The sequence below is a fragment of the Pristiophorus japonicus genome, chromosome 4 (assembly GCF_044704955.1).
Source record: "Pristiophorus japonicus isolate sPriJap1 chromosome 4, sPriJap1.hap1, whole genome shotgun sequence".
Taxonomy (NCBI): domain Eukaryota; kingdom Metazoa; phylum Chordata; class Chondrichthyes; family Pristiophoridae; genus Pristiophorus; species Pristiophorus japonicus.
In genome coordinates, this window is record NC_091980.1 from 123,233,210 (window position 1) to 123,258,347 (window position 25,138).

The 25,138-nt window shown below is 44.4% G+C and overlaps 1 long non-coding RNA gene across 2 annotated transcripts in view; it reads right to left on the reverse strand.

Annotated features, from left to right (window-relative positions):
* Positions 1 to 25,138, reverse strand: part of LOC139263054 (uncharacterized) — a 78,960-nt gene that overhangs the window by 39,269 nt on the left and 14,553 nt on the right. For both annotated transcript variants that reach the window (XR_011593032.1, XR_011593031.1), the window contains exon 2: positions 24,924 to 25,096. This is a non-coding gene — a long non-coding RNA (uncharacterized lncRNA). The remainder of the gene's footprint in view (positions 1 to 24,923; positions 25,097 to 25,138) is intronic.

Here is a 25,138-nt window from a genome sequence, read left to right on the forward strand (position 1 = left end):
TGGATACACACTGGATGCAAGGCTTTTAATGACTTAGATTTAATAGTTTCAGTTGCTGATGCATTAGCATACAGGATTATAGGTACTATTCTGCAGCCAGAGGAAATTTTCACATCATGCATATTGACTGTCAAATGTGCCTTGCCAAAGCTACAGGTTGAGGTTGAGGAGGAGGCAATGGAAGGAGCGTGTGGCAAACCAGACTCCCCACCCACCCTTTCATAAGAATTAGGAACAGGAGTAGGCCATCTAGCCCCTCGAGCCTGTTCCGTCATTCAACAAGATCATGGCTGATCTGGCCGTGGACTCAGCTCCACTTTCCCGCCCACTCCCCGTAACCCTTAATTCCCTTATTGGTTAAAAATCTATCTATTTGTGACTTCAATACATTCAATGAGCTAGCCTCACCTGCTTCCTTGGGCAGAGAATTCCACAGATTCACAACCCTCTGGGAGAAGAAATTCCTTCTCAACTCGGTTTTAAATTGGCTCCCCCGTATTTTGAGGCTGTGCCCCCTAGTTTTAGTCTCCCCGACCAGTGGAAACAACCTCTCTGCCTCTATCTTGTCTATCCCTTTCATTATTTTAAATGTTTCTATAAGATCACCCCTCAACCTTCTGAACTCCAATGAATAAAGACCCAGTCTACTCAATCTATCACTATAAGGTAACCCCCTCATCTCCGGAATCAGCCTAGTGAATCGTCTCTGTACCCCCTCCAAAGCTAGTATATCCTTCCTTAAATAAGGTGACCAAAACTGCACGCAGTACTCCAGGTGCAGCCTCACCAATACCCTATACAGTTGCAGGAGGACCTCCCTCTGCACTGCAGCATGTTGTAATTTCTCCCCATTCAAATAATATTCCCTTTTACTGTTTTTTTTCCAAAGGTGGATGACCTCACACTTTCCGACATTGTATTCCATCTGCTAAACCTTAGCCCATTCGCTTAACCTATCTAAATCTCTTTGCAGCCTCTCTGTGTCCTCCACACAACCCGCTTTCCCACTAATCTTTGTGTCATCTGCAAATTTTGTTACACTACACTCTGTCCCCTCTTCCAGGTCATCTATGTATATTGTAAACAGTTGTGGTCCCAGCACCGATCCCTGTGGCACACCACTAACCACCGATTTCCAACCCGAAAAGGACCCATTTATCCCGACTCTCTGCTTTCTGTTAGCCAGCCAATTCTCTAAACATGCTAATACATTTCCTCTGACTCCGCGTACCTTTATCTTCTGCAGTAACCTTTTGTGTGGCACCTTATCAAATGCCTTTTGGAAATCTAAATGCACCACATCCATCGGTACACCTCTATCCACCATGCTCGTTATATCCTCAAAGAATTCCAGTAAATTAGTTAAACATGATTTCCCCTTCATGAATCTGCTTGATTGCACTATTCCTATCCAGATGTCCCACTATTTCTTCCTTAATGATAGTTTCAAGCATTTTCTCCACAACAGATGTTAAACTAACCGGTCTATAGTTACCTGCCTTTTGTCTGCCCTCTTTTTTAAACAGAGGAGTTATATTAGCTACTTTCCAATCCGCTGGTACCTCCCCAGAGTCCAGAGAATTTTGGTAGATTATAACGAATGCATCTGCTATAACTTCCGCCATCTCTTTTAATACCCTGGGATGCATTTCATCAGAACCAGAGGACTTGTCTACCTTGAGTCCCATTAGCCTGTCCAGCACTACCCCACTAGTGATAGTGATTGTCTCAAGGTCCTCCCTTCTCACATTCCTGTGACCAGCAATTTTTGGCATGGTTTTTGTGTCTTCCACTGTGAAGACCAAAGCAAAATAATTGTTTAATGTCTCAGCCATTTCCACATTTCCCATTATTAAATCCCCCTTCTCATCTTCTAAGGAACCAACATTTATTTTAGTCACTCTTTTCCGTTTTATATATCTGTAAAAGCTTTTACTATCTGTTTTTATGTTTTGCGCAAGTTTACTTTCGTAATCTATCTTTCCTTTCTTTATTGCTTTCTTAGTCATTCTTTGTTGTCGTTTAAAATTTTCCCAATCTTCTAGTTTCCCACTAACCTTGGCCACCTTATACGCATTGGTTTTAATTTGATACTCTCCTTTATTTCCTTGGTTATCCACGGCTGGTTATCCTTTCTCTTACCGCCCTTCTTTTTCACTGGAATATATTTTTGTTGAGCACTATGAAAGAGCTCCTTAAAAGTCCTCCACTGTTCCTCAATTGTGCCACCATTTAGTCTGTGTTTCCAGTTTACTTTAGCCAACTCTGCCCTCATCCCACTGTAGCCCCTTTGTTTAAGCATAGTATGCTCATTTGAGACACTACTTCCTCACCCTCAATCTGTATTACAAATTCAACCATACTGTGATCACTCATTCCGAGAGGATCTTTTACTAAGAGATCGTTTATTATTCCTGTCTCATTACACAGGACCAGATCTAAGATAGCTTGCTCCCTTGTAGGTTCTGTAACATATTGTTCTAAGAAACAATCCCGTATGCATTCTATGAATTCCTCCTCCAGGCTACCCCGTGCGATTTGATTTGACCAATCGATATGTAAGTTAAAATCCCCCATGATTACTGCCGTTCCTTTTTCACATGCCTCCATTATTCCCTTGATTATTGCCCGCCCCACTGTGAAGTTATTATTTGGGGGCCTATAAACTACGTCCACCAGTGACTTTTTCCCCTTACTATCTCTAATCTCCACCCACAGTGATTCAACATTTTGTTCATTGGAGCCAATATCGTCTCTCACAACTGCCCTAATATCCTCCTTTATTAACAGAGCTACCCCACCTCCTTTCCCTTCTTGTCTATCCTTCCGAATTGTCAGATACCCCTGTATGTTTAATTCCCAGTCTTGGCCACCCTGCAACCACGTTTCTGTAATGGCCACCAAATCATACCCATTTGTAATGATTTGTGCCGTCAACTCATTTACTTTATTTCGAATGCTGCGTGTGTTTAGATAGACTATTTTAATACTAGTTTCCTTCAACCACTGTCTGTCCCACCTGTGACAGAGGCAGTAATTCCCTCATTGGACTGTTCAGTCACCTAAAAACTCACTTTTAGAGTGGAAGCAAGTCTTCTTCAATTTCGAGGGACTACCTATGATGAGGATGAGGAGGAGGATCATGAAGCAGTATTACTAGTATCAGACGGCAGTTTGCAGTTTAGTACCCAAATTCGAACACCAATTTGGCTTCAAGATTGACTAAAGCAGCTGTACTCACACTACTAGTTCTTGAGCCAGGCCAGCATGTAATGCTGAAATACAAAGGCCACTATTACTGTACTTCCACATCCTGTAGCAATCCAAACTATCAATAGAGAATACCAAAAGGGAAACTTCACGTACTTTCTTCTCAGACCTGGAGCAGAAATTCCAATGCAAAGTTAGCCATAACTTATTAAATCACAGTTGTTGGGACACACATTAGCCTTGCCAATCACTGTGTAGCTTCTCTCAATCTCTCAACTACCAAGGTAAAATTTGAGAGATCTTGCTTATTATTGTTTCCTGCTTGCTGCATCCTGTTATGTCAGCTACTTAAAATGAAGAGTCAAGTAAATTTTTCTCTTTTCCCTTTCTTACCAAATGATTTATAAAAACTATAACAACTGTTGTCAGTTACTATATTTCTCATTTAAAATGGCTAGTCAAATGTTTCTTAATCCTGGAGCACTCAGACTTTTGGGTTTGGTAATCTTAGTCTGAACGATAAGAGCTGCTTTGAACTCCTTTCATTGCTATCCTATGATGTGTGGAACACATTGCTTTCCCTTAATAATAAAAGTTATTTTGTAACTGCAGGGTTTTCAGGATCAATGCAGTTTCTTTTTATGGATTAAAGTAGTCATTATCTCTTTTTGAATTATTTTTTTAGAAATTTAGATGAAGGGTCAAGGCCCACAATGCAGGACACCACGAATAAAAGGAAAGGCAAAATAAATCGCCAAGTAGTAGTTAGTTGATCCTATCCTATGGTTTTGAATGCTGAAGATAATAGGAGCAAGGAACGATTGAAAGAGGTGAGAAATTCCACCATACATGCCAATATATAAAAACTAGTAAAAGCTAACAAACAACTTCATATAAAAACCCGGCACAGCCCTATCGCGCTTGCAAATCTGGAATGGCCTTGATATGCTAAGTAGTCATCATGCCTTTGTAGCTTAGCACTTCAAGGTACAGTACATGCTGGAGAGCAACGGCTGTGAAGAGGGCGACTGGATTGGATGCCACCAAGGTACAGGTCGGTGATTGGAGCGTTGGCCGGTACAGCAGGAGTGGCGAGGTTGGGGTGCAAGAGCGGCGAGTGATTACAGAGCGACGTGATCGGGGCCCAGGAGAGGCATGAGTTTGGGGCCAGAAGAGGCGAGGGCCCAGGGGCAGCATGGGTCAGCCCACACTGCGATATGTGTGCGTGCTCGGTCCATGCAGCAGAGCTGGTCTCCAGTCGTCTGGGTTATTCCTTGCCGCTGGACCAAGACCTAGCTCTGTCAAGCCCGTATGGTGGCTGGTGTGCAACGGCCACCACACATTAAAAAAATCAATGCACAGGCATCTTCCACTCTTCAGGATGTAGTTCAGGACCTGGAATATTAGGTCCTTCATTGAAACACCTGTGAATTCATCCCTCTTTGGCGTGGAAGCAAGTCATCCTCAATATGAGGGACTGCCAATGATGATGATGATGATGATGTAGCTTAAGCAGTAGTTATACACATTCCCTTACTTGTAGTGGAGGGGGGAAAACATAAGTACATAAAAAACTCAGGGGTGGAAATTTGGTCTTTTGCCGTCGTTCTTAGCGCCCTGGAGGGGCGGTAATAAGCAATTGCCGGGACATTCGGTGCTGGTATTGACCGGAGGCGGGGGCAGAGCAGTACTGCCCGGGGAGAGGTGTGCAATGCCCCGGTTGCGACACCGGCTCAATTTTTGGTTGGCGCCCAACCTGTAGCGCTCCGTAGCTGCCCTCTAGGGAACACCTGTAAAAGCTGCCGTTAAAAGCTGTAGTGGCTGCAATCAGGTAGATAATGCTGACCTGCGGTAAGTGCGACTGTTTTTATCATTTCTTTTTTGCGATTTATGTTGTGGTGTCATGAATTGTGTAGTGGGAATGTTTTTGGTGGGCTTTTTTCAGGTTTTTTTTCTCCCCCCGCCCCCAGGCCTCTGCTATGACGCTCCAAGGCCGGCTCTTTAGCTCAGCACTTGCTCAGCCGACCTAGCGCCCAATAAGAGGTGTGCAACAACTCCCTTAGCGCCCCACTCCAAACTCCGGGCCCAGCTGATGAATTTTTTCGGTGGCAGATGCAAACCATTTGCCGGTGCAAAATTTACTGCTCTGCCCAGGACACCGCTCCAACTGAGGCGCGACCAAATTTCCACCCCCAAGTGTTGTAGAATCATAGAATGATTTCAGCACAGATGGAGGTCAAGCCCAGGCCAAGTCTCTGCACAAGCACTTCAATTAGTCCCACTCCCCCGCCCTTTCCTCATAGCCCTGCAAATGTTTTTCCTTCAGGTACTTATACAATTCCCTTTTGAACATCACAATTGAGTCTGCCTCCACCACCCTTTCAGGCAGTGCATTCCAAACCCTAACCTCTCGCTGTTTAAACAAAGTTTTCCCTCATGTTGATTTTCGTTCTTCTGCCAAACAACTTAAATATATGTCCTCTGGTGTCCGGGGCCGGGAGCACTGCAAGAGAGGCCTTGGGAGGGGGAAAAAGAACAACAAAAAATTCCCCAAAACATTCCAAAAGCACTCAAAAAACATTTACACGACCATTATCTATTGAATCGCTGAACAAAAATTTAAAAAATAAAAACTTTAACTTCCCTTTTTTTGGCAGGTTTTCATACTTACCACTGCTGGTAGGGCTGCACCGACAGGTTTGACCTGTTGCTATTCTGGGCGTATGGATCGGGAGAGAGTCGAAAGTATGACGCAAGCACAATCTGCATTGTTGCACATCGGCGCACCTCTCCCCAGCGGTACTTAGAAGCACCGCCGCAAAGAGGTGCCCAAGGATCCCGCTGACCGGGTTTTCGCCACGGAGGGTCAAATCGCGGCGAAAACCCGGTCACAAACCTGGTGAAAATCTGGCCCTTTGTATGAAAGACTGAATCTTGATTTACAAGCAGCAGACAAGGGTTCACTACATACGGGGCAACTGATTGCTTACCCACATGCTAATATTTTGCTCCATATCTGTCATCATCAATCGTCCATCGATATCGAAGAAGATAGCCAGATTACCAACGTATATTTTTTTTGCAGTGAGTTTGTGCTCAGAATGAGCATCCCCAGGGTGAACAATGGATCCCGATGCACCAGGTTGAGAATCCTGATTTTTTTTTCGAGCAAGACTTCCTCCCCTGGCGTTTACATTCATCATCAGCAATGCGACGAGTGTTATAGTAGGAGGTGCCCTCATGGTTTGTTTTTTTAACATGCTTTCATAGTATCAGCTGTGGCTCAGTGAGTAGCACACTCGCCTCTTAGAAGGTTATGGGTTCAAGTCCCACTCCAGGAACTTAAGCACATAAATCTAGGCTGACACTCCAGTGCAGTGCTGAGGGAGTGCTGCACTGTCGGAGGTGCCGTCTTTCAGATGAAACGTTAAAGCGAGGCCCTGCCTGCTCTCTCAGATGGACGTAAAGGATCCCATGGCACTATTTTGAAGAAGAGCAGGAGAGTTTTCCCTGGTGGTCTGTCCAATATTTATCCCTCAATCAACATAACACATTGCTATTTGTGGGAGCTTGCTTGCTGCCACGTTTCCCACATTACAACAGTGACTACGCCCTCAAAGCTGTAAAGTGCTTTGAGAAGTCCGGTGGTCATGAAGGTCTTTTTTTCTTATCTTGAGCAAGATGTTCCCACTTAGGGATGTCAGCTGGCACTATTTCAGAGTAACTTTGAAGCAATCTTTATATGTCTTTTGCTGACCACCACAAAATCACTTACCAGTTGTCAATGCACCATAAAAGATCATCTTCGGGATTCGTTCATCAGACATTCGCACTGCGTGACCTGACCATCGTAGCCATGTCTTCATGATCAGTGTATCTATCTCAGCTTTTTTTGAGAACTTCAGTGTTGAGGCTCTTGTGACCATCTGATCTTCATTAGTCGTGTGAGGCAGGTCAGGTGAAAGTGATTCAGTTTCATAGGGCCCAAGTTTCCACATGATTTGCGCCTGATTTTTAGGAGCAACTGGTGGAGAACGGACTATCTTAGAAATCGCAATTCTCTACATTTTTTTTCTGCAGTTCTAGTCAGGTAGAACAGTTCTACTTTGGAACAGAATTTTTTCTTCAAAAGGGGGCGTGTCCGGCCACTGACGCCTGATTTCAAAGTTTCCACAGTGAAAACGTACTCCAAACTAACTTAGAATGGAGCAAGTGAAGATTTTTGTAGAACTGAAAAAACCTGTTCTACACATTAAAAAATCAGGCACAGGTTACAAATTAGGCGTCCAGAACGAGGTGGCGGGGGGGGGGGGGGGGGGGGAAGGGAAGTCATTAAATTCTATAATAAATCATTATTTATACTTCTACAAATATTATACAAATAAATCCAACCTGAATAAACATTTATAAGCAAAGAAAAGATTAAATAAACCATGTTCCTTCCTGTGTGAAAGTTCTTCAGGCAAGCCTTTAGGAAGCGGTTTGCTGTCGGGACCGAAGGCTGAACGGGCCGGGCCCGAGATTTCGGGCAGGGCCCGTCCCCAGCACCAGAGGTAGGTGGCATTGGGTTGGGTCGGGGAGAGAGGTTTGGTTCGGGTCAGCGGGGGAGGGAGGGAGAGGGAGGGAGGGAGAGAGGGAGGGGGAGGGAGGGAGAGAGGGAGGGAGAGAGGGATGGAGAGAGGGAGGGGGAGGGAGGGAGAGAGGGAGGGAGAGAGGGAGGGAGAGAGGGAGGGAGAGAGGGAGGGGGAGGGAGGGAGAGAGGGAGGGAGAGAGGGAGGGAGAGAGGGAGGGAGAGAGGGAGGGAGAGAGGGAGGGGAGGGAGGGAGAGAGGGAGGGAGAGAGGGAGGGAGAGAGGGAGGGAGAGAGGGAGGGGGAGGGAGGGAGAGAGGGAGGGAGAGAGGGAGGGAGGGAGGTCAGGTCGGGGAGGGAGGTCAGGTTGGGGAGAGGGAGGTCAGGTTGGGGAGGGGGAGGTCAGGTCGGATCCAGTCCGGGGGCGAGAGTAGAGTCGGGTCGAGTTGGGTGGGAGCGGGAGCGGCAGCGGCAGACGCAGACGGGTCGAGTCGAGTCGGGTCCGGTCCGGTCGGGGGCGGAGGGCGGAAGCAGGAGCGGCGGGAAAGCAGGAGCAGCAGCGACAGGTGGGTCGGGTCGGGTCGGGTCCGATCGGGGGGGCGGAAGCAGGAGCGGCGGGGAAGCAGGAGCGGCAGCGACAGGCGGGTCGGGTCGGGTCGGGTCCGATCGGGGGGGCAGAAGCAGGAGCGGCGGGGAAGCAGGAGCGGCAGCGACAGGCGGGTCGGGCCGGGTCGGGTCCGATCGGGGGGGCAGAAGCAGGAGCGGCGGGGAAGCAGGAGCGGCAGCGACAGGCGGGTCGGGCCGGGTCGGGTCCGATCGGGGGGGCAGAAGCAGGAGCGGCGGGGAAGCAGGAGCGGCAGCGACAGGCGGGTCGGGTCGGGTCGGGTCCGATCGGGGGGGCAGAAGCAGGAGCGGCGGGGAAGCAGGAGCGGCAGCGACAGGCGGGTCGGGTCGGGTCCGGTCCGATCGGGGGGGCGGAAGCAGGAGCGGCGGGGAAGCAGGAGCGGCAGCGGCAGACGGGTCGGGTCTGGGGGGAGGGGGAAAGCAGGAGCGGGAGTCGGCAGGAAGCAGGAGCTGGCCGTGGGAGGAGCCTTATTCACGCAGCCCCAGTGAGGCCATTCGGCCAGGGCTAGGGGCTGCGTGCTTCGGGCCCCTCCCACACAGTTTCGGGAGCCTGGAGCTACTGCACTTGCGTGCCCACTGTAGCGCGCATGCACAGAGCTCCCGGCACTGTTTTCGGCGCAGGGTCCTAGCTCCGCCCCCTACAGCTCCTGCTGCGCCGCGCCGAGGGCCAGAGGACCTGCAGGGAGGTGGAGAATACGGAGGGTTTTTGTAGGCGCACTTTGTGGCGCGAAAAACGGGCGCCCAGCTCAGAGGGGCGCCCGTTTTTTATCGTGTGGAAACTTGGGCCCTTAATGAGGTGTGAATATATTGCCCAAGTTTCATTGGTATAAAGCAGAGTCATCAGAACAGCAGCCCTGTATACTTTGAGCTCAGGATTACTATTCCTACACGTGCAAATATACTTACACTGCTTCCAAATCTGTTGCGAATTAAGTTCATTAAGCGAATTAATGGTAATTACTTTAATCAATGAAATAAATAGGTGAACAGTATTTATAAACTGTGGTGGAAAATAAGCTTTCAGTTCATTAGGAATACATCTACGGGTAAATATAAAAGCACAAGTTTCATTTTTAAGTTTCCACCATGAAAGATGTAAATATTCAGCTTGATAAACGAGTTTATATTTAAAGCTATTTCGGTTTATGATGCGACAGTCCTCGGGTTCAGGATGCTGTGAGCTTTGCGCCCATATGAATTAGGAGTGGTCAGTCTTGCTATGATGGCCCTAAAATTGCGGCCTCTCCGGGTGCGTACAATGCGCGCACACACCCGTAGATGCCTCGCAAATGCCAGTTCTCGGGATATGATGCGCATGCGCCAAGAGCGGCTTTTGCGATCTATCAAAAAATCACACACATCCCCGGGAGAAGGACATTGGTGGGCGGAGATTTGGGCATATAGTCTACTTTTACCAGCATAAGAGTTTTAAAACATAGAAAAATGAAATGTTATTACTTATTTTTATATTAAAAACCCTGTCTATGAAGGTAAGTTTATTTTTAACACAATTAAAACATTTTTTTAATTTCAAAGAAATAAATTTTCTCTAAAACAAGGCAATTTCTATTAATTTTTTTTTAGTGTTTTTTTTAAATTTATGTTTGTGCTTTATTTGATTTTAGTGGTATTCTCATTGACAGTAATCGGAGCGCAGAGCTCACACTATGAATGAGAATACGATATTGTGATTGGTGGTCCAGGTCCATGTGATCCTAGGATACGCATACGATTCTGAAAGACATGTTCCCGTATGCTGGAGTGCGAAACTAGGCCTCCGAGTGCAACCCTAAGTTGCTCCGGGGCCACCAGATATTTTCGTTAAAACAATTTTGGTCGGAGGCATTCGCGCGCAGAAAGATTCCAACTGCAATTTCCCCCCCTATATGTTCACTTCAAGCTCCCAGCCTGGATTAGGCCTGCTGCCTAAAGCTCGCTCAGTTGGGCTGCAGGAAATACGTGACAGCTGCAGCTGTTAAACGGCAGGTACTGGGGGAGAAATTGCGATGTGTCTCTCATGTTTTCAGTGTCCTCATCTCCATTAGTGTAAATCTCTGGTTAGTTGTTTAAGGCTGCCAGGGTGCTTTTAGGCCAGGGCTTTTGGTAGTTTGGGTAAGTGTTTACCCATTTAATACTTTTGAAGAGTAAGTTTGTGAAGGGCAGGAATTATTTTAGCATTTGCTTGGTCTGAATTACTGAACTTGGGAATTCTGCGAGTCTTATCATTGAAGCTCCGAAATCAGGAGGAGCAGCAGCAAGGAAGGGATTAAAGACCTGCACTGTCTCCAAGAAAAGTGTAAAGGAAGCAAGGGCACAGGAGACCTTATAGCAATCGGGTATTCATGAACAGAACATCACACCTGAACCTCACAGAGGAGCAAGGTGTAAGGCTGCGATTCAACAGGGATATGGTCACTTAGCTGTGCCACCTATTGGAGCCCAACTCTGATGCATGCACTGCCCTGCCTCAGGTAGGCAAAATCAATTACAAGTGGGCACTATCTTAAAATTGGAGCTAGGCCATCTAGCAGTGAAATCAGGAAGTCACTACGGCTCTAATATTTTATGCCTCTGGTTCCTTCTAAAATGCTGCTGTTGACACCACCAGCATCAGTGAGTTTTCGGTGCACACGGCGATTCAACAGGTCACTGATGCCCTCTTTGAGAAGTTTCAACAATCATTACCTTGCCCATGGACGCTGCCAGGCAGGAAGAAAGAGCATTGGGATTTACCTGCAATGCTGGAATCACGCAGGAGTAGGACTGCACAAATGTAGCGCTACATCAAGAACCAGCTCTTTTTCTCAATAGGAAGGACTTCCATTCCCTCAATGCTCAGCTTGTGTGTGACCACAGGCAGTGACTCGTGCAGATTTGTCCATGGTTTCCCGGCAGTAGTTAATGTTGTGTTCCTAACACTGATGAGACTGCACACAGGGAGGTTAAAGTAACAGTGACCTCAGTCTTTATTAAGACACTCCAGAGTGAGTAACAGGCCTTAGGGGCCGGCTATGTACAGTGCTCCCAAGGGATGCTAGGATTCCCTTGGGACTTCAGGGGATGCGCTCCCTGGTGGTGGAACATGGGAGTGCATGCTTTACAGATACTCAACAGTTAAGACGCTTTCATACTGCGCCAGTCTTCACTACCCCGCTCTGTTCTACCCTAATCATCGGGTAACAGGCTGGCTGCTGGGGGACAAAGGTGATCCCCTCACCAACTGGCTAATGACTCCTGTCAGGAACCCGGCCATAGATGCAGAGTGGTGATGTAATGAGAGCCATGCAGCAACAAGGTTTCAACTGTGCAAACCACTGGCATCCTGAGAACGGCTCTGCTGTCCAGGTCAAGCTTTTGGTCACCGGTCCTGATATCTCCTTGTGGCTCGATGTCAAATTTGATTGAATTATGCTGCTGTGGGACATAAGAACATAAAAAATAGGAGCAGGAGTGGGCCACTTGGCCCCTCGAGCCTGCTCCGCCATTTAATAAGATCATGGCTGATCTGATCATGGACTCAGCTCCATTTCCCTGCCTGCTCCCCATAACCCTTTATTCCCTTATTGCTCAAAAATCTGTCTATCTCCGCCTTAAATATATTCAAAGACCAGCCTCCACAGCTCTCTGGGGCAGAGAATTCCAGATTTACAACACACTGGAAGAAGAAATTCCTCCTTATTTCAGTTTTAAATGGGCGGCCCCTTATTCTGAGACTATGTCCCCCAGTTTTAGTTTCCCCTATGAGTAGAAATATCCTCTCTGCATCCACCTTGTCGAGCCCCCTCATTATCTTATATGTTTCGATAAGATCACCTCTCATTCTTCTGAACTCCAATGAGTATAGGCCCAACCTGCTCAACCTATCCTCATCTCTGGAATTAATCTAGTGAACCTTCTCTGAACAGCCTCCAATGCAAGTATATCCTCCATTAACGACGTTTTACTAGATTAAATGCAAGTTGTTAGAAACAATTGCTGCGTTAAATTCTTTTACAATTTCAGTATGAGGAGTATCAGTTGTTAGGTAGATTGTATTTGATTCCTGTTGCATGACAAACTTTTGGAAGGCTATAAGGTTGTATGTAAGCTTACGGTGGAGTGACAGGAAATGAATAACATGCCATGAGGAATACTTAGGGCAAGTACTTGCCTATAAATACGTCCTGTAGCCTGAACTTGCCAACTTTTTGCCATCTTCCAGAATTCGATCCTCTGAGTGTTGATGACTGCATTCGCCCTGTCGGCCCTCTCCTGCCAGGCTTTCTGCACCAGTCACTTTGTTGGAGGCTGCCTCTGTGTGGCATTTCCTGTACATCTGCTCTCAAGCAGCATTAGTAAATCTGGAGGCACCTGATTGAGAAGCCTCAGTTACTCCATCATTTTCCAGCACAGACACCTTCCTTTCTGTTGCAGTCAAGAATGCTGCAGTTTAAATCACAACTGCTGCGATTTAGATGAGTTGTTAGTTGTTGATATGATGGCAACATTAATTAAACAGCCTGCTGTAGGAGCGGGAACTCGTACTGACTCGTCAAAATATATAAATCCCAAGTAACTGGAATAACCAGCTATGCGAGTCATCATCATCATCATAGGCAGTCCCTCGAAATCGAGGAAGACTTGCTTCCACTCTAAAAATGAGTTCTTAGGTAACTGAACAGTCCAATACGGGAATTACAGTCTCTGCCACAGGTGGGACAGACAGTCATTGAAGGAAAGGGTGGTTGGGACTGGTTTGCCGCACACTCCTTCCGCTGCCTGCGCTTGTTTTCTGCATGTTCTCGGCGATGAGACGCGAGGTGCTCAGCGCCTTCCCGGATGCACTTTCTCCACTTAGGACGCTCTTTGGCCTGGGATTCCCAGGTGCCGGTGGGATGTTGCATTTTATTAAGGAGGCTTTGAGGGTGTCCTTGAAACATTTCCTCTGCTCACCTGAGGCTCGCTTGCCGAGTAGGAGTTTCGAGTAGAGCGCTTGCTTTGGGAGTCTTGTGTCAGGCATGCGAACAATGTGACCCGCCTGCCTCCACAACTGGCAGGCGGGCACATTGTTCGCATGTCTGACATCTACAAGATGCATTGCAGCAACTTGCCAAGGCTTCTACGGCTGCACTTCCCAAACCCACGACCTCCACCACATAGGAGGACAAGGGCAGCAGGCACATGGGAACACCACCACCTGCAATTTCCCCTCCAAGTTACACACCATCCTGACTTAGAAATATATCGCCGTTCCTTCATCGTCATTGGATCAAAATTCTCGAACTCCCTCTCTAACAGCACTGTGGGAGTACCTTTACCACAAGGACTGCAGCGGTTCAAGAAGGGGGCTCACCACAACATTCTCAAGGGCAATTAGGGATGGGTAATAAATGCGGGCCTTGCCAGCGACGCCCACATCCCAGAACAAATGTTTAAAAAAATATGCAGTGGTGGATTGAGCAATAGTATACCTGCAGTCATCTTTATACTACATGTTTTTTTTAATTATTTGGCAATGGTGAATAAACAAAATTTAATATGAAAATATCTGTCTGATAATGTATGCACCAAAGTGGCCCTTTTAATATTTTTCCAAAATTGATTGCAGATGCAGTTTTTGGAGAGGACATGTTCAGGATGAATACAATCCCTGCCTATTGATGGATGAGTAGTGGCCATTGACATAAATCCAAAGCAACTGTAACAGTTCAGCTTCTGACTGGCTGCCTTCATATAGACAGTCACAACAGCTAGATGCTGAAATAGTAGGATGAGAAGTTGGGTCTGAAAGGATGAGATTAAATGAACTGAAAACTACCAGCTTCTGAACTTGTGAACCACAAGCAAATGTCAAAATCCTGCAGAGTGTCTTTGTTATCGCCAAGTCACTGATCCATCTAATTTTCCAGACCCCTATTGGCAGCTCTCTATAGGGCTTCTTTACCCCTACCACCGGGTCCAACACCCCTTTTCTGAGTGTCTCCTTTAATGTCTATTTCTGTCAATCATATAAACTGAAAGACTGATCACTATTTTACATAGTTGTGTAGCTTTAAAAGAGCATAATCAGTCTTAGCTCATTGGTAGCTCTCTCGATCCGAGTCAGAAGGTTGTGGGTTCAAGTGTAATACTGAGGGGGTGCTGCACTGTCAGATGAGACATTAGACCAAGGCTCCATCTGCCCTCTCAGATGGACGTTAAAGATCTCATGGCACTATTCAAAGAGCAGGGAAATGTTTCCCAGTTTCCCTCAACCAACATTACTAAAAAAAACAAATGATCTCATTGCTGTTTGTAGGAGCTAGCTGTGTGTAAATTTTCTGCCGTGTTTCCTATATTACGACAGTGCCAATATCATGAAAAGCACTATAGGAATGCAAGGCTTTTTTAAATATAAGTGGTGTATAACGTTCAGACACGTCCACCATTCTAAAAGAGCAATTCCTTCTGTGTGAAGGGCCAAACAGTGCCAATACTTTGCTTGCAATGCATGATGCCAACACCTTAATGTTGAGGAATATTGGCAAAATACTTGCATTTCAGACCATGACAGTGTGACATTTGTTTTGCTTGTTTCCACACCAATCATTTCGTATTTCTTTATATTTACAGCATTTACTTGTAAGCCCACCCGAGGGGGCATCGCTGCATATGCTCACATCATTACATGTATCGTTTTAAATGTTTTGTGCCATAAGCCAACAGGCTCTTTAGCAGGTGAAAAAGTTAACTATATACTATAATAAGAATTATAGTATGTATCTTGTTGGTTTTAATAGATTACTGGAACAATGAAACGTAACAAAATCAGTGCGTGTTGTGTTTCAACACACACATGTGAATTCAGGGCCATGAGTCACACATGTTCTCAAACACCATTCAATCACTTGGTGTATTTCATTACAATATAGATGTAAAGCGGACTCACAGGCAGTATGACATACTTCTACTTCAGGCTGGACCAAGGGCCTGCAATTCTTCTCGAAGTCTCTGAGGGGTCTTGTCCTTTTTCTATCAGTCTATTTTCATCATGTCACCCCTGTAATTACAATAGCTGCAGCTACAGTTTTCTTTGATAAATTGCTTGTGACCGTATCAAGCGTATAGTCTGTTCATATAGTTCATTGAGAACAATTTTCTCATAATATATTGGCATGTTAAGGAACGTACGACAAATCAAGCACCCCACCCACCCATCCCTCCAACCACCATCTGCCCCACCTGTGACAGAGATCCCGCATTGGTCTCATCAGTCACCTTAGAACTCATTTTAGTGTGGAAGCAAATCATCCTCGACTCAGGGGGACTGCCAAAGAAGAAGAAGAAAATTTAACCCCTCCAATGACCAGCACCACTGAAGTGAATCTTTGATAAATTTCTATTTCTCTTGTGCTAATGGGAGAATAGGATAAAATCGGTGCTCATCGTTATTAAAGTGTAAATCAGACAGCAACTTCTGGCGACTGCACGTGCGCAGGTAAATGCGGGAATCAGGAAGTTACTGTCTGAGTTGCCCTGCTCCTTCAACAGCTTTCCTATACTGGTAGCTCACCGAGAGACTCTGCATTCAAATACATGGAAGGGCGTGAAGCTGGGGTCTGCACCTGGGCAGGACCGGAACCAATGTCCTAGGGGGAGTGTTTGCTGGTGCTGTTGGGGAGGATTTAAACTGATATGGCAGGGCGATGGGAACCAATGCAGGGAGACAGAGGGAAACAAAAAGGAGGCAAAAGCAAAAGACAGAAAGGAGATGAGGAAAAGTGGAGGGCAGAGAAACCCAAGGCAAAGAACAAAAAGGGCCACTGTACAGCAAAATTCTAAAAGGACAAAGGGTGTTAAAAGAACAAGCCTGAAGGCTTTGTGTCTTAATGCAAGGAGTATCCGCAATAAAGTGGATGAATTAACTGTGCAAATAGATGTTAACAAATATGATGTGATTGGGATTACGGAGACGTGGCTCCAGGATGATCAGGGCTGGGAACTCAACATCCAGGGGTATTCAACATTCAGGAAAGATAGAATAAAAGGAAAAGGAGGTGGGGTAGCATTGCTGGTTAAGGAGCAAATTAAGGCAATAGTTCGGAAGGACATTAGCTTGGATGATGTGGAATCTATATGGGTAGAGCTGCAGAATACCAAAGGACAAAAAACGTTAGTGGGAGTTGTGTACAGACCTCCAAACAGTAGTAGTGATGTTGGGGAGGGCATCAAACAGGAAATTAGGGGTGCGTGCAATAAAAGTGCAGCAGTTATAATGGGTGACTTTAATATGCACATAGATTGGGTTAACCAAACTGGAAGCAATACGGTAGAGGAGGATTTCCTGGAGTGCATAAGGGATGGTTTTTTAGACCAATATGTCGAGGAACCAACTAGGGGGGAGGCCATCTTAGACTGGGTGTTGTGTAATGAGAGAGGATTAATTAGCAATCTCGTTGTGCGAGGCCCCTTGGGGAAGAGTGACCATAATATGGTGGAATTCTGCATTAGGATGGAGAATGAAACAGTTAATTCAGAGACCATGGTCCAGAACTTAAAGAAGGGTAACTTTGAAGGTATGAGGCGTGAATTGGCTAGGATAGATTGGCGAATGATACTGAAGGGGTTGACTGTGGATGGGCAATGGCAGACATTTAGAGACCGCATGGATGAACTACAACAATTGTACATTCCTGTCTGGCGTAAAAATAAAAAAGGGAAGGTGGCTCAACCGTGGCTATCAAGGGAAATCAGGGATAGCATTAAAGCCAAGGAAGTGGCATACAAATTGGCCAGAAATAGCAGAGAACCCGGGGACTGGGAGAAATTTAGAACTCAGCAGAGGAGGACAAAGGGTTTGATTAGGGCAGGGAAAATGGAGTACGAGAAGAAGCTTGCAGGGAACATTAAGACGGATTGCAAAAGTTTCTATAGATATGTAAAGAGAAAAAGGTTAGTAAAGACAAACGTAGGTCCCCTGCAGTCAGAATCAGGGGAAGTCATAACGGGGAACAAAGAAATAGCGGACCAATTGAACAAGTACTTTGGTTCGGTATTCACTGAGGAGGACACAAACAACCTTCCGGATATAAAAGGGGTCGGAGGGTCTAGTAAGGAGGAGGAACTGAGGGAAATCCTTATTAGTCGGGAAATTGTGTTGGGGAAATTGATGGGATTGAAGGCCGATAAATCCCCAGGGCCCGATGGACTGCATCCCAGAGTACTTAAGGAGGTGGCCTTGGAAATAGTGGATGCATTGACAGTCATTTTCCAACATTCCATTGACTCTGGATCAGTTCCTATGGAGTGGAGGGTAGCCAATGTAACCCCACTTTTTAAAAAAAGGAGGGAGAGAGAAAACAGGGAATTACAGACCGGTCAGCCTGACATCGGTAGTGGGTAAAATGATGGAATCAATTATTAAGGATGTGATCGCAGTGCATTTGGAAAGAGGTAATATGATAGGTCCAAGTCAGCATGGATTTGTGAAAGGGAAATCATGCTTGATAAATCTTCTGGAATTTTTTGAGGATGTTTCCAGTAGAGTGGACAAGGGAGAACCAGTCGATGTGGTATATTTGGACTTTCAGAAGGCTTTCGACAAGGTCCCACACAAGAGATTAATGTGCAAAGTTAAAGCACATGGGATTGGGGGTAGTGTGCTGACATGGATTGAGAACTGGTTGTCAGACAGGAAGCAAAGAGTAGGAGTAAATGGGGACTTTTCAGAATGGCAGGCAGTGACTAGTGGGGTACCGCAAGGTTCTGTGCTGGGGCCCCAGCTGTTTACACTGTACATTAATGATTTAGACGAGGGGATTAAATGTAGTATCTCCAAATTTGCGGATGACACTAAGTTGGGTGGCAGTGTGAGCTGCAAGGAGGATTCTATGAGGCTGCAGAGCGACTTGGATAGGTTAGGTGAGTGGGCAAATGCATGGCAGATGAAGTATAATGTGGATAAATGTGAGGTTATCCACTTTGGTGGTAAAAACAGAGAGACAGACTATTATCTGAATGGTGACAGATTAGGAAAAGGAGAGGTGCAACGAGACCTGGGTGTCATGGTACATCAGTCATTGAAGGTTGGCATGCAGGTACAGCAGGCGGTTAAGAAAGCAAATGGCATGTTGGCCTTCATAGCGAGGGGATTTGAGTACAAGGGCAGGGAGGTGTTGCTACAATTGTACAGGGCCTTGGTGAAGCCACACCTGGAGTATTGTGTACAGTTTTGGTCTCCTAACCTGAAGAAGGACATTCTTGCTATTGAGGGAGTGCAGCGAAGGTTCACCAGACTGATTCCCGGGATGGCGGGACTGACCTATCAAGAAAGACTGGATCAACTGGGCTTGTATTCACTGGAGTTCAGAAGAATGAGAGGGGACCTCATAGAAACGTTTAAAATTCTGACGGGGTTAGACAGGTTAGATGCAGGAAGAATGTTCCCAATGTTGGGGAAGTCCAGAACCAGGGGACACAGTCTAAGGATAAGGGGGAAGCCATTTAGGACTGAGATGAGGAGGAATTTCTTCACCCAGAGAGTGGTGAACCTGTGGAATTCTCTACCACAGAAAGTTGTTGAGGCCAATTCACTAAATATATTCAAAAAGGAGTTAGATGAAGTCCTTACTACTAGCGGAATCAAGGGGTATGGTGAGAAAGCAGGAATGGGGTACTGAAGTTGCATGTTCAGCCATGAACTCATTGAATGGCGGTGCAGGCTAGAAGGGCCGAATGGCCTACTCCTGCACCTATTTTCTATGTTTCTATGTTTCTATGTTTCTATATGATAGTTACGCACTAAACATATCAGAAGAAGTTAGGGCTTGTCCATTCAGGTGTAAATGAATTTTAACGGTGTGTTAAGTATTAATTACTACCAAACAACCTATCTGGCACTGGAAATCAACGTTTACATGTATCATACTTTAATTATTGTTGGAGATTTTTTTAAATTAAATAATTAAAAAAAAAATTATTTCTGTCTCATCTCTTAATCCCATCTTTCTTTTCCTCTCTTATTTTGCTTTCTGTACATGATTTGTCATTGAATTGGCTATTCAAACTTGCACTTCCTGGTTCAGACTCTGCGTGTCTCAGTCAGGATTCTTTAATCTGATTGGTTAAGGAGATACACAGTCACTTGACCTGTTCACACAGGTCCCAGATCCTCTGTCGAGGGCACTGCGCTGTTTTGGATTTCTAATAACCGCAAGTTCCAGTGCAAAAGCCCATAGAATGTCTGTGGGTACATGCAATTGTAGTGGTCAATGTTTGTCCGCCGCTGACTGCTATATCTGGGCCAAAATGTCTGCTTGCAAGCTGCCCTGAACGAACAAATATAAAGCTGTCATATAACGTTTATGATCATGCTATAACCCGGGTGACTATCTTTTCCTTCTAAGGAGATATTTAAGCCATCTTACCACCTATATTACAGTTTGTATATTAGATTGCAAAAAATGTTCCATTACAGTTAAAAGCATGTCAACATTTGTACACCCAAAGTAGACATTTTCCTGTATATTCCCAATAACCAGATCATTTGCTTCCAAAGGTTTGCCGCACTAGACAGTTCATCAACTCTGCCTGACTTGCTCAATGGACTAGAATTACACAAAGGGCCAAAAATTGCGGCCTCACCGGGTGCGTCCGATGTGCGCCGAGAACTGGCTTTTGCGATCTGTCAAAATGCCTTTTGTCAGATCCTACGCATGCCCATCCGATGGACATCTGCACGGGAGAGATTGGGCTATTTGCCCAACTCTTGTCCAGCCCATTTATATAGCTTACTTTTACCAGTGTAAGAGTTTTAAAACATAGAAAAATTACATTTTATCACTCATTTTTATATTAAAAACCCCATCCATTATTTTTAACCATATGAAAAAAAAATTTTAAATTCCAAACAAAAATATTTCTAAACTTTAATTACATTCAATTTCAATTAATTTTAAATATGTGAGGTGTTTTTTTTACTTATTGTGTTGTGTTTCTTGTTTTAAGTGGTGTTTCTCATTGATAGTCATGGGAGCTCGTAAAAACAAAGTTCCATTATTATCAATGAGAATAGTAGATAGTGATTGGTGGTCCAGGCCCATGTGATTCCAACCTGTACTTACGTATCTGGAGGACATGTTCCCGTATGCTGCGCAGCGAATGAAAGCCTCTGACCAAAATCCTCCCTCCCTCCGGGACCACCAGATATTTTTGGGTCGGAGGCGTTTGTCTGAAAGAAGCCTCCGACCGCAATTTTCCCCCCAAACATATAGTTAGTATAAAATTTCTCTCAGTGGGATAAAACCCAAAATTTGCTTCCGTTGCAGTCAAGGAAAATCTCACCTCAATATTGTTTTATGACTAAATTTACACAATTGGATCAGTATAACTTTAATAAACTTGTGATTAAAGGAGTGGATTTTCCTTAAGGAGCACTGTTGGCAGTCGAACCACTAATGCAATTCTACTTTCTGCCAATTAAAAGTAGAGGGCTTCACTACAAGCAGAGTCACGATTTATAACAACAGCAACTTGCACTTCTTTTGCGCCTTTAACATAATAAAATGACGCAAGACACTTCACAGGAGTGTAATCAGACAAAAATTTGAATCTGAGCAAAAGAAGGAAAATATATTCAAGAGGGAGTTAGATATGGCCCTTACAGCTAAGGGGATCAAGGGGTATGGAGAGAAAGCAGGAAACGGGTACTGAGGGAATCATCAGCCATGATCTTATTGAATGGTGGTGCAGGCTCGAAGGGCCGAATGGCCTACTCCTGCACCTATTTTTTATGTTTTCTATGTTTTCTAGTTAGGGCAGGTGACCAATAGCTTGGTCAAAGAGATAGATTTTAAGGAATGTCCTAAAGGAGCCGAGAGAGGTAGAGAGGACTAGGGCCTAAACAGCTGATGGCATGGCCAACAATGATGGGTCGAAAGAAGTCGGGATGCATGAGGCCAGATTTGGAGGAACTCCAAGAACTTAGACAGTTTTAGGGTTGGAGGAGATTACAAAGGTAGGGAGGCACGAGGCTATGGAGGGATTTAAAAACCAAGAAGAGTATTTAGAATTTTAGGCTTTGCCAGACCAGGAGCCAATGTAGGTCAGCGAGCACAGGGATGATGGGTGGATGGGTTAGTGCAAGTCATGATTCGGGCAACAGAGATTTGGATGACTCTTGTAACATGCAATGGTTCCTGAAGACCTATACCAATGATATCTACAACTGTTTCACATTGCAGCAATAGCTAGCAACCAGCTCCTTATACACATGTCTTACCACTAGAAATAAATTTGTGGAAATGGTCCCGAATATTTTGTACCATCTAAAGCTTTGTAAACTAAACAGAATGTCCAAGTAAATAGAAATTTGCAATTAAGTCAATCTTGGGTCCTAAATTCAAAGAAGTTAGTATATTGTTGATTGAACTCTTCCTTAAAAAGAACAAAATAAATATCCAATTGGGAACTAGAGTGAAGATTATAAAGATGTAAAGTTCGTAACAGAACACAATAATTTATGTGCTGTTAGGACCACAGGTGAGTCACCTTTAGAATGCAGCGAGTTGAATAGCGTAGGTGTAATATCAGATTAATATGGTGAAGCCTTGCTCAATTACATTTGTGAGTCAGATTAATTTCAGAGATTTCTTGTATTGAAGGTTTTCTCTGGGGTTGGTTTCCTGGGTGGAGTCCAGAATAGGGAAAATTGCGCATGTTTTGTCAAGGGAATAAGATTGTTGAACAAGTGTCCTTTTCATATTTTTAATTTTAATCTCTTAAATATTTCTATGTATTTCTGCTTCTCTGGAGGAGAAGGAAGATTGAAGGAAGAGGGAAAAGGAGGAAAGCTATTTGTACTTGGGTACACCACTTATGCACGCTTGGCTTCTGTTTCTGCTCTGATATATTCAATGAACATGGCCTCAAATAATAGAAAAGTATTTTGAAAAGAATAGACTATGAAAGATGTTCTCTCTCTCTTTCTCAAGGTGTACCACTTGGCTCAGTGGTAGTAAGAAGGTTCATAATACCGTCCAGTTTTATTCATAATATGAATAAAACCGGACGGACCACCGAGCATTGAATTCCCTCCTAGTAGCACTGTGGGAGTACCTTCACCACACGGACTGCAACGGTTCAAGAAACCAGCTTACCACCACCTTCTCAAGGGCAATTAGGGATGGACAATAAATGCTGGCCTTGCCAGCAATGCCCACATCCCATGAACAAATTTTTAAAAAGTTCAAGACTCACTCCATGACCTGAGCAAATAGTCTAGGCTGAAACTTTGGTGTAGCACTGAGGCAGTGCAGCATTGTCAGAGGCGCAGTCTTTTATGTGAGGCAATAAACCGAGGCCTTGTCTGCCCTTGTTAAAGACCACATGGCACTATTCAAAGAGGTGGAGGCCTGGCCAATATTTATCCTTCAGCCAACATCATTAAATCAGCTTATCTGGTCATTAAAGATTTTTCTGCATTACAACAGTACTTAATTTACTGTGAAGTGCTTTGGGACACCCCAAGTTGCTATAAAAATGCAAGACTTTCATTTTTGGACTTTCTCATTTGTTTCTGGCTGTTTACTGCAGTATTATAAATAGAGCAGGTCATTACTCAATAATAAACACCGAAACAGGATGAGCTACAGTAGTATTAAAACAGCACCTAACCATGCAAAGAGTATTTTGTATGGATTTTTAATGATCTTCATGAACAATAATTCTTCGCTAAATTGAATGCTGAAATAATAGCGATATTAGAAGAATAGAGCTGGGTATGTAATTAGGAGCTTACCGCACCCTATGAGTAATATATGCATGGGAGAAAAAAATACATAGAAAAGTAAAACCACATGTGATCAAAGTGATTAAAATGCAGAGCCTTCAGCCATTTCAGGCAAAAAATAGTGTATGACATGACAACATTAGGAGACAGTAAAAATTGAGTCCCTAATTCTGTACTTGTTTAAAATAATAAGGGTATGTGGGGGGGAAATAATCAAGGTTTGTCCTTTTAACATCTTCATTAAAGCATATTCAGTAATATATTAATTATGTACAATTGTGGAGATGATGTATGACATATTTTATCAGTTGTCTGCATACTGATTATATTACTACATGGTGAATAAAATGTGCTAATTTGCTATCTTTCCCAGGTAGTACTTCATCATGTCTGCTGTTTAATGATGAGCCTTGGGGCATCTTGTCCATTTAAACTTGGGAGTGGGGATTTTTCCTGATTATACTTTCTGCTGCATATCAAATTACAGGACAGAATGAGGCACCGTCTTATAATGACCGTCCCGTATTCCCATATTGCCCACCTCAGATATCGAGTAATAGTGATTCTTCAACACAGACTGACGGCACCTCGTGTATTATTAGCTGAGTCTTACAGGCAGGTCCGGATCTGTGCTCAGTTTGCTGATCTCCTTTTAAGATGGCACTAAGGGTGCTATAATTAGCTTTAGTATTCCTGGGCTGGAGAAAATAAATCAGGTCAGAGCTCCTGCTTGCATTTTAATCAAGGACCTATGCTGGACACTCTGCAGGTGTGGATGTAGGCAAGGTTGGGATTGGAGTCCGCTATAACACCCCTCCCCACATTTGAAAACCCTGCCAACATTCACTGTCCAGGGTCATATGTGAAGATGGTCAATTGGTTGATGATCTGGAGAGTAACCGCAACCCATGGAACCCTGCCCAAACAGGAGCCAATGATTCGGTAAAGGAGAGAAAATGGTCCCAAAATTATGGGCCTATTATAATAGCTATTATCCATTGCCATTCCATTTAGAACTTGCTGTAAATGCTCAGTGTGAACCCAGCAATAGTGGCTCTTTAAAAATCTGAAAGGCAGCAACCCATTTTGTTGTATTATCAATAGGGGAAATCGAAGTTAAGCATTGCCATTTGAATGTTTTGAGAAAAACTAAATTCAGATTATTCCTAAATTTAGCAGTCCCTGTTACTGTAAAGAAATTGACTGCATGCATAAACTTCCTTGACCCCTAAACCATTGATAGACTCTTGTTAGGCGTAGGTGTGAAGGGTTACAAAACCAAGGCGGATAGACGGAGTTAAGAAGATGATTAACCATGATCTAATTGAATGGCCGAACAGACTCAAGTGCTGAATGGCCTGCTACTGTTCCTATGTTACACATGCGATGCCAGGCTCTGTGTCCTGTCATAGCAATTGTGTGTAGAGAGAAACACAATACACATCCCCACAAATGTACAATGCTATTGTCCACACACTGTTTTTATAGCACATACACACAGACTCGTTAAATCACCACTTCAGTTCTTTGAATTTTTGGTACTTGGAAACTATTATTCTCTTGTAATTAATTAATTTTTATATACTAATCGAAAATAACTTCCTAAGTCGTCGTTGTTTTACAAATTTTATCTAACTGAGCAGTTGCGGAAACCTCTAGGAAAAATAACTCCACAATAAAAAAAAACTTTAATTTTTTCCCAGAGCCCTCTTCAGAATCTAACCGCAATACATTTTTTTCTCAACTTTCTTGAATTTCTTTATTAGGAACTTACCAGAATGTAGAATCACACCTGGGATTGGTGAGACAAGGGTCCGTGGCTGCATTGCAGGATGAGCTTTTTTCTAATGATGCTGTTGGAAGGCTAATTGCCCCAGACAATTCTTGTCACAATGGGCCGATTGTGGGCTTCTTCTCGGTCAAAATAAGATGTAATTCAAGGTAGGTCTGCAAGAGGAGAAAAATATCAGTTCACAAAATGCAGGAAAT